Below are 9,406 nucleotides of genomic sequence, written 5' to 3'. Positions count from 1 at the left end.
ATTGCCTGAGGAAGGAGAGAGGATGAGGGACTGTCTTTCAGTTGTTAATCTGAATTTGAGAAATTCATACCCTACTAGTCCTAGGAGGACTGAGGGATATAGTTCCTGTTTCTGTGCAAAAGTAATAAAGCAACACGATGGAGTTATTGTTAGGGTAAGCACCTTGTCTGTAGCTCACAAACCTCTCTCTCTCTCTTTAAAGATTTAGTTATTTATTTGAAAGTCAGAGTTACATACAGTGACAGACACAGAAATCTTCCGTGCAGTGATTCACTTCCTAGTGGCTGCAAGGTGCTAGTCTAGACCAGGCAAGAAGGAGAAGCCAGAAGCTTCATCTGGGTCTCCCATGTGAGTGACAGGAGCCCAGACAGGTTCTCCATCTTCTGCTGTTTCTCCCAAGCCGTCAGCAGTAAGCTGGATGGAAAGTGGGGCAGCTGGGACTAGAACTGGCAAACATCTGGGTACTGTGTCACAGGCAGCAGCTCTCCCTGCACCAGCCTCCACTTTTTTTCTTCAAAATTGTTATAATATTTATTTTTATGATCATCATTTCTCTGCTTTTCTTTTTAGTATTTTATGTGCATCCCTAAACAATATAATTCAGTTTTACCTGCTTTTGAGCTTTATTTGGGTACAACCTTTTTCATTCTTGAGTATCTGACTTCTTTTATCTGACTTTTTGTTTTTTTCTCATGAAGTTGTGTTTTTGGTTGATATGAAACTATTCAGTGCTATAATCCCATTCCATAGTCCACTTTTGTGGAAACCCATAAAGTTCCCCTCCACTCAGTTGCAGTCAGTTCTCTTTCCAACCCTAAAACCCACAACCACTGATTTTCTTTTGGTTTTACTAGCTTTACCTTTTGTTTTTAAGAAGTTTCATGTAAGTAAATTCTATAGTAGCAGTCTCTTGTGTCTGGCTCCGTTCCACTGTGGAGATTCCATCCATGCTGCTGCGTGTGTTAGTAGTCTCAGCAGACCATTTCTTTTACTCAGACTTTGTTTACCTATTCCCTAGCTGATCAAGACTTGGAATCCTTTTAGTTTTTAGCCTCTGAATATTGCTGTTGTTAATATCCCAGGCAGATCTTGCAGACACTTGGTTAGATATGAAGGACTTGAATTGTTATATTTGTTTTTTTTTAACTTTTTAACAAACCATCAGGGTTCTTTTTTTGTTAAAAAAAAAAGATTATACTATTTTATATTTTCACCAAAAATATTAAGAGGTACATTTAGTACATCTATACCTGTGTTGTCTTTCTTTTATGATTATAGCAATCCTGTTGGATGTGAAGCAGGATTTATATTTCCTTAATGAATAATAGCTTAGGTTATGTTTTCATGTGCTTACCATCCAGCCATCTATTTACTATAGGTGAAGCATCTCTCCAAATTTTTAGCCCATTTAAAACAATTGAGCTGGGCCAGGCGCAGTACCCTAGCAGCTAAAGTCCTCGCCTTATATGTGCTGGGATCCCGTATGGGTGCCAGTTCTAATCCTGGTGGCCCTAATTCCCATTCAGCTCCCTGACTGTGGCCTGGGAAAGCAGTTAAGGATGGCCCAACGCCTTGGAACCCTGTACCCGCTTGGGAGAGCCTGAGGAAGCTCCAGGCTCCTGGCTTTGGATCGGCTCAGCTCTGGCCGTTGTGGCCACTTGTTGAGTCAATCAGCGAACAGAGGATCTTCCTCTCTGTCTCTTCTCCTGTCTGAATATCTGACTTTCCAATAAAAATAAAAAATAAATCTAAAAAAAAAAAACAGTTGAGCTCATTTTTTGTTACATAGTTGTTATAGTCCATTGTGACTATTCATATGTATGTTCTAGGTATGAGTCTTTTATCCGACATTTTTTTTCTAGCCTGTGGCTTACTTTTTTTTTCATTTTCTGTATAATGTCTTTAAGAGTGCAAGTTTTAAATTTAGAAATGCTTTGTTAATACAAAGTCACAAGATTTTTCTTCTGTGTTTTCTTGTCGGTATGTTTCTAGTTTTAACATTAAGGTCTGCAATCCATTTCAAGTTAATTTTGTGTATAGTGTAAGTAAGGCTCTAGACAATTTGTTTTTTACATATAGATGGTTGCTTCAGTGCCATTGGTTGAAAAGGCCATCTATTCCTTGTTAGCTTGTCTTGATAACTTTGTCAAAACATTTTATCATTTCTCTTATTTTAAATTGAAGTCAGTTACTTTTTACATGTGTACTTTATACATTTATACCTTTTAAATTACAGAAACACACAAAAATATAACTCTTTTTCACATATCTGTTCTCCATCTTTTCAGAATCAGTAACAGCAGATTTTGTGTATCTGTGAATAGGTATTAGGTGTGTATAAATATGTGAATATTCATTTTCTCACCTACATGGTTCCATTTTTTTGAGAGTTTTAAATTGGTGTTTTAAATCTTTTATTCCCATTTTGCCTAAACAAGAGAAAGAACTAATTCAGACGAGATCGGGCACATTCAGGGTGGTATGGCTGTAGATGAAATAACTAATTCAATTAAATTCTTTAGGTTTCCTTTTCCTTTTAGAGAGAAACACAAAGAATTAAAATTTAGTTAAAATAAGATAAATGTAAATTCAATTTAATTTCTTCCTATAAAAAGAAAAAAAAATCTAAACAACAAATATTTTTTCCAAGTGGGATTTAGCATTGAAGGTGAGTGCAAGCCATTGCAATATCTAAGATTATTTTTGTTCTTTGTAGTTCTAGTTTTTACTACCTTAGGGGCAATATCATTGTGTTGTAAACACATATGTTAGATGTGCAAAAACCTTTATATTTTCTCATTGTTAACTTTGAGGGTTTATACTTATCTTTACCATTGAACTTGTGGTTTGTGTTTTCAAATTACCTGTGTATTTGTTTTAGTCTGCTTGATCTGCCGTTTGTCTATGGTATAAGTCAAAATCCTCCAACATGGTTTTGCTCAGATATATCAGATTTTCATCAGTATAACTCAAAGATAATTGCTAATCTTCTAGAAATTTCTTACCATTTTACCTTTCTGGCACATTGTGTCCTGTGACAATAAAACATAAGGTGTACCTGTCTCTTTTAATATGAGAGTACTTTAGAAGGTTCATGGAAAAACAAATGGAATTAAAGTGTAGGTTAATTTTAGTGCAATTAATTTTTCAAATGTGTGTGTGTTTTTTCATAGCATGCATTTTCCATCAACTTTTTAAAGGCACTCATGATATTTTGCCATGAAACCTATTACATCTTATTTCAGTGATGTTCTATAGGGTTCACTTTCTGGTAGCATGTATGCGGGTTATATTTTCCCACACTTTTATTTGCATCCTTTCTAAGTTACTTTATATAATTTTTAAAACTAAGTAGCTAAATATTCATTATGAGCTGAATTATACATTTAATTTTTATATGTATACATAATACATTTGACTTCTAAAAACTAAAACTAAATAACATATATTCCTCTTTTCATAGAATTTTTTTTATTTAAAACTTTATTTGAGAAACAAAGAGAGAGACATAAAGAGAGAGAGAGAGAAAGAGAGAGAGAGAGAGAGAGCACTCTCATTTTTTGGTTCATTCACCAAATAAATGAACAGACATGGAGCCAGGCCAGCGCCAAAGCTGGGCTTGAGAACATAATTGTGGTCTTCCACATGAATGGCTGGAATCCAATTACAAGAGCAATCACTACTGTTTCCCAGGGCCTGCATTCTTGGGAAGCTGGATTCAGGAAGAGTTGGGATGAATTCAGCTTTGAAGTTAGGATGTGGTGATTTTAACTGCAAAACTAAATGCTCATCACAGTGGATTAGGGTGGAAGCTGGCTGGCATGCCTTCTGTGTTGTGCACAATGTTTTACATACCACCATAACCAACTACGTGTTATTTTGTATGGTTTTATGCAAGTCACTCAACCTTTTTAAACCTTTGTTTGTTCATCTATTGAAAGGAAAATAATAATCTCCCACCCCCTCACACAGAGGTAAACCATTTACATGACAGCACAGACAATACAGAAAAAAATACTGACGTTTATCACTGTGTTTAAAATAATATAAAAGATATAGAGCCCTATCCTCTGAGTGATGGAATATCGTGGCAGTGTTTTAAATAAAGAACTGACATTAAGATTTGTGTTTCAGACAATCGTGATGGCAGCGTGGAAGATGGATTGGAGCAGTGAAATGGAGATAAAGGGCCTGCTTAAGCAGTTGTTGTGCTATTTTAGGAAAGGCTTGAGGACGTGAACTAAGCCAGTAGCTGTTGAAGAAGGAAAGAAGGGAATAAAAATCAAGAGGTATTTAGGCTGTAGGTTTGACTGCCCTTTCAGTGAAAGATAGATAATTTTAGATATTCAGGAACCATTTAAATTGGTTCTACTCCAGGGTAATTAGAAGTAAATGGAAGTTTCTGAAATTGGAGATAATGTTTCTCGTGGAAAGAAAATAGACTTGGATAGGGTAGTGATCTTTATCTGGATGGAGAATTACAATAAGAGATTTCTTTAATAAAAGAAAGCAAGTTTCCAGAAATAAAAGGCATATACCACACCAAAACAGATTTTTAAATTTATATTTTATTATTCCATGATGCAGTTCCATAGGCTCTGGAAACATGCCCCATGTCATTATAAAAATGTAGTCCTTTATAACCAGTCACAAGTCCATAACTCTGCTATCTATGTGTATTTTGACCTTGTAGTCACGGACAATGGCAGAGAGTTCAGCATCCTGTTGTCAAGATACGTTCAACAGTTTCATTGGGAATCCACTTTTTATTTGGAAGTAGAAATGCACACTGCATTATATCTTCACATTTGTATATGATAGTCTCTACCTTCCTGAAGCAAATGATGCTATTGTGTGACCTATGAATCAGTGAGGAAATTAATAAGAAAAACAAAATTTGTTGAATGAATGAAAATAAAAACTAAAATATCAACCCCTGAGATGTAGCAAAAATAGTATTGAAAGGGCTATTGATTTCATATTTTGCATGAAGTTTGTCTTATATCAGAGAAAACATAATGATATTTGTCCTTTTGTAATTGGCTTTTTTCACTGAGCATAATGGTCTCTAGTTGGGATCGTATGGGTGCAAATGGTAGGGTAGTAATATCTGATAATAACCAATAAGGGAGTAATAGCCAGGATTTACAAAGAGCTGCAGAGAAACTCAGTGACAGCAAAGCAAACAGTCCTGGGAAGAAATGGGTGAAGGAAACGAGCGGATATTTTTCAAAAGATTAAATTCGTATTGATAATAGGCGTATGAAAAAATGCTCAGGCTCGCTATTTGTCAGGGAAATACAAATGAAAACTGCTTTGTGGTTCCATCTAATTCCAGTGAGATTGGTCTATGTTCAGAACCCTACTAACACCTTCTGGCATGGATGTGGGGAGAAAGGTACCCTCATTCATTGCTAGTGGGAGTATGGGCTGATACAGCCACTATGGAAATCAGTATGTAAGTGCAAAGAGAGATGAAAATTGACCTGCTGCATTACCTAGCAATTCTACTTCTGGGAATATATCCAACGGAAATAAAATCTGTGTATGAGAAAGGAATCTGTAATCCTATACTTACAACAGCACAATCCATAATACCAAAGACATGGAAACAACCAAGATGCCTGTCCAAAAAGGAGTGGGTAAAGACAATGTGGTGCATCAACTCTGTGGAATACTAGTTAGCCATTAAAAACAATGAGATTCTACCATTTGCAACCAAAACAGATTTTAAAAGGAAGCCATTGACCAAAAGGGGCACACAGCATGTGGCAGAAACATTCAGTCTCTGGACACCAGGACTTTTAGGACATACAACCTACACTTGTGGGCAAGACCGTGGGAAAAGGAAAAAAAAAAAAGGAACTGAACCAATATAAAATTAGAGGTGGTAAAGACAGGTAGTTTAGTAGGACATAATAGAGCCCCAGAAATATCTTTTACGTGTGTGGCAATTGGTATGTGAAAGTTGGCATTTCATATCATTAGGAGGGATAATTTAATGAGTAGTTCAGAATTATCATTTGAAAAAGGATAAGATCATCTCCTTGCCTAGCACCATTTATAAAAATAAATTCCAGAAGAATTGAATCCTTGGGCATAAAAAAAGTAAAAGTACTTAAAGAAGATGTAAGAGAATATGTTTATGTCCTAGGCATAGAGGAGATTGTTAATAAGGAAGGCGAAAAGAATACACATGTATAAAATTGAGTTCATTCAAGTGTAACACAAAAATAAAACTAGAAAAACTTGAATCTCTTAGGAAATTATGTGCTTGGAAAAAAAGGCACCTCAGAAGTGGTGAAATCAATGACTCAGTAGAGCTTAAGTTTTAACATAAGGTACAAAACCTCTGAATGACTGAAAAAGCCAATTGAAAGATAAATGTCAGACTGGGAGAAGTATTTGCAATGTGTATAATATATAAGTAGCATGTGTTTTTCAAGTCAACAGGAGAGATGTGAACATAGAAAAATGGCCAAAAAATATAAATAATTCATGGATCAAACAATGCATATGTCCAATAAACATACATGTGTTTATAGTCTTAGTAGGTGGAAGATCAAATAATAGAGAGCTAAATGTGTTTTTACACATCAGATTGACAAAAAAATTAATGGTTGCAAATGGTGATGGTGTGGGGAAATGGATGCTCTCAGTAAGTAAATAAGAGTGTACAATTTCCAAGACAATCAGTTTTAGTATATAAAATTGCAGCATTTTAACTCATCACCATCTTTACATTGTGATGGGAAGATGTGTTCAGGGCTATGCATTTTGTATTTCTTCTTATGTCAAGCAAAGTTCAGGAACAACCTAAATGTGTGCAAAGTTACTTTGTAGTTTAATTTGGTGACCACCTGTTAAGGGATGATGTCCTGATGATTTGGTCAGTGGTTGAAACTGGACACTCTGTTTAATCTGAGATTTGGATCAGCATAATGCATTTTCCACTGGTTGCCTTTGAGATATAATACTAAAAACTAAAAAAGCAGTATTTAAAAACATTAAACAGTGAATAATTGTAACATGAATGTGTATAAGAAAACTGGACCAATGACGTGTATTTTGCTGAGGCCTAACTACTGTTTTCCAAGCTTTTTCCAATGCAGAGAGATCATCTAACACAATTCTTGTGTGACAACTCATTTCTTTAACTTAAAGACTCTCCCAAGGTTTGGCTTGTATCCGTTGCTTGTGCTTCTCCCGGATATCCACTTACAAGTAAGCACAGGACAAGCATTAGGTTACCATATCTAATGAGCCTTCTGCTCTTGGAGTCACTGCCAGAAAGTAGCTTGCAATTCCTAAGATTCCCTCTGCTCTAAAAGTCTTTCTGCGTTTGTCCTCCAGTGAGTAAAGCAAATGAATTATAGTCACGAAGGCATCTCTACTGTTTCTAATACGAAACTCTGTGGTTATCTCCTTGCCAACCACGTTTCACGGGACTCACTTCACAGAGGAATGTTCTGTGTTCTTGTGTGCGTATCAGTAGGTCCTTTCTTTTTACTGGTGAGTAGTATTCCATTGTGTTACATGTTCTTCCACTAATTAATAGTGTTAAAAGTCTTTCTGTGGACGTATTTTTCATTTTGGTTTAAAAAAAACACAGCATGGAATTGTTAAATCAGCAAGTAGATATGTATTTAATTTCTGAGAAATGCTCAGGTTTTTTTTTTTTTTTACCCAATAGGAATTGTGTACTTTTGCCTCCTTGCTAGAAATGTTTGAGAAATGTAGTTCATCAGATTCCTATTCACTGCTTGTCATTGTTTATCTTTAGAAATAAAGCCATTCTTGTGATACTATAGTGCAATCTCTGTAGATTTAATCTGTATTTCCCTAAACCATCGATGCTTAGCATCTTTTAATTGGTTATTTGGCCTTAGTTGTTTTTTATGAAGTATCTTATATATACATATAATCACTTGTTGAATATATGTATTGTGTTTGTCTTCAGCCTATGGTTTGTTTTCTGTGTTTTCAACAGTGTCTTGATGAACAGTTGAGCAGTGATTTTAATTTTGAAGAGGATTCACTGATTATTTTTGCTAGTATATATGGTGCTTATTGATTTCTAAGAATTATTGTTCAAGATTGTAAAAATCATGCTCCCTTTTTCTCTAGGAGATGTTTGATTTTAGGATTTACAGAAAGATGTTTTGTGTATTTTTTAATTGATTATGTTAGTTTTTATTTTTTTATAGATAGGTAATTGATGTAGCGTAAGCTTTCACGAAGATGTTTTGTTCTACTTGGAATTACATTGCATCTCGTCTCCTGCTTCCCCATCTCCCTCCCTCTTCTTTTTTCTTTCCCTCTGTGTATAACAGATTTTAATCTTCACTTTTTCTCAGCAGTGATTGAGTGTTTTCAGTGTAGGCACTGTTTTTCCCTTTTCCTTATTCCTAGAGAATTTCATGGTTTCTTTGAGGTTATTCTAAGTGGCATTGCTTTTAAGGTTTTATTTCCTACTTGCTTGCCATTAAAATCAACTTATATATATTGGCTTCAGAGTATGAGACATGCTCAAAGAACTTTACAGATCAGACTATTTTTGTGGACTTTTTGAAGTACACAGCTTTATCATTAATGTGTACAGTTTTATTGTCTGCAAATTTAGCTTCCTTTTTTCCAAATATCGGTGCTACTTTCCCCTTTTCTTGCCTTATTACACTGGCTGTATGAAGTGAAGTTAGAAGTGGCAAAAGTGGACATGTTTTTCTTACTGCCAGTTTTAGGCAGGAAATGTTTATTATTTTATCATTTAAAAAGATATGTTGGCTGTCCTTTTTATTTGTAGTTGCTTTTTATTAGATTGAGAAAGCTTATTGAGAGAATTTTTTTCCCCGCATAAATGAATGTTGGGTGTTTCTGGTGCTTTATCGTATCTCTTGAGATAAGCATATTATTTCTTCTCTTTTTTTCTGTGAATATGTTCAATTTTGTTTGAATTTTTACATCTGTGAGGTATGTTAGGCTGTAATTAATTTCCTGTATGACTTTTCTATTCTTTATAGCATTAGTTTCCACTCATTTTTTAAAAAAGAAAACCTTTACATTTATTTATCTTATTTATTTGAAAGTCAGAGCAGAAAAGAGAAATGGAGATAAATAGACCTCTCCCATCAGCTGGTTCACTCCCTACGTGGCTTCTGCAAGAGCAGAGCTAGACCAAGTGAAAGCCGAGAGCTGGGACTTTGATGTCCATCTTCCATGCGGTGGCAGGGACGTGAGCCCCTGAATCATGCACCTCCCAGGGTGGACATTAACAGGGAGCAGAAATTGGGAGTGGAGCCAGGAATCTAACTCTGAGACTTTAACATGGCGTTGTAGGCATTCTAAGCAGTGTTGTAGCTGCTGCCCACCCCTGAGTTTATCTGTCCTGGAGAATGTGGCATGTGTA

This window comes from Ochotona curzoniae, unplaced genomic scaffold (genome assembly GCF_017591425.1).
Source record: "Ochotona curzoniae isolate NIBS_2020 unplaced genomic scaffold, NIBS_Ocur_1.0 scaffold_2453, whole genome shotgun sequence".
NCBI lineage: Eukaryota > Metazoa > Chordata > Mammalia > Lagomorpha > Ochotonidae > Ochotona > Ochotona curzoniae.
Note: the sequence above shows the minus strand (reverse complement) of the source record.